At 41.3% G+C, this 1298-nt stretch overlaps 1 non-coding gene across 1 annotated transcript; it reads right to left on the bottom strand.

Moving 5' to 3' along the window:
- Positions 1–357: 357 nt before the first annotated feature.
- TRNAW-CCA lies at positions 358–429 on the bottom strand. The gene has a single exon. It is a non-coding gene; the product is annotated as a tRNA-Trp (tRNA).
- Positions 430–1298: the final 869 nt, after the last annotated feature.

Raw genomic sequence — 1298 nt, 5'->3', positions numbered from 1 at the left:
TTTTTCATCTGTAGGCAGAAGGCTATACAACATATGTAGATGTTTGTTTGATTTTGTTCCTCCATCGCTGGCTCCTCGTGGATTCACTTTAGAATTAACTTTGTTATTCAGTAGAAAGCAACTGCACATCTGTGAGATGGTTTTGCCTTTTGTTCCTACTAGAGACCAAATTTTTGATATTTTGAGCTACATTAAAATGTGCCTTCCTTGCCTGATCGTTGAACGTGAAAGTGAAGTCACTCAGTCGTGTCCGACTCTTTGTGACCCTGTGGACTGTAGCCTACCAAGCTCCTCTGTCCATGGGATTCTCCAGGCAAGAATACTGGAGTGGGTTGCCATTTCCTTCTCCAGGGGATCTTCCCGACCCAGGGATCGAACCTGGGTTTCCTGCATTGGAGGCAGACGCTTTAACCTCTGAGCCACCAGGGAAGTTGAACAATGAAGCTAAAGATCTAAATATGTAAAGATCTAAATATGCCAACTTTGTTCATGTTATTCGACTATTTTCTGAGCATTTGCTACTGTCTATAGAGTTATTTCACTTTCACTTTTCACTTTCAAGCATTGGAGAAGGAAATGGCAACCCACTCCAGTGTTCTTGCCTGGAGAATCCCAGGGACAGGGGAGCCTGGTGGGCTGCCGTCTATGGGGTCGCACAGAGTCGGACATGACTGAAGAGACTTAGCAGCAGCAGCAGCATAGAGTTATTTTATATTACTTACTCTAGCATCACAACTTTAGAAAGTTAACTGCTTCCCTTAAATAAAACAAGTTTCACTTAAAAACCAAGTTAGTGAAGCTATTTCACAGATTTCAATGACGTAGTAATGTAAAATTAGGGTATCTAAATTGACGCATTTCGATCTTAATTGAGCAACACTTTCAAAGTAGAGCAATGCTCCATTTCCTCCCACAATATATTCTCCCTAATCTCATCTTTAAAATGGGAATTTTTCTTAGAAAATAATGTAAGTTTTCACTGTAATTTGTCACTTGAGGTGTCCATCAGAGAGCTAGTTTAACAGCCAAATATCACAATAAACTGTGGAAAATTCTGAAAGAGATGGGAATACCACACCACCTAACCTGCCTCTTGAGAAAGCTGTATGCAGGTCAGGAAGCAACAGTTAGAACTGGACAGGGAACAACAGACTGGTTCCAAGGAAAAGGAGTACATCATGAGAAACGCTGGACTGGAGGAAGCACAAGCTGGAATCAAGATTGCTTGGAGAAATATCAATAACCTCAGATATGCAGATGACACCACCCTTATGGCAGAAAGTGAAGAGGAACTAAAA

Source organism: Oryx dammah, unplaced genomic scaffold, assembly GCF_014754425.2.
Source record: "Oryx dammah isolate SB20612 unplaced genomic scaffold, SCBI_Odam_1.1 HiC_scaffold_2, whole genome shotgun sequence".
NCBI classification, from domain to species: Eukaryota; Metazoa; Chordata; class Mammalia; order Artiodactyla; family Bovidae; genus Oryx; species Oryx dammah.
Note: the sequence above shows the minus strand (reverse complement) of the source record. Positions and strands in the feature narration are given on the sequence as shown.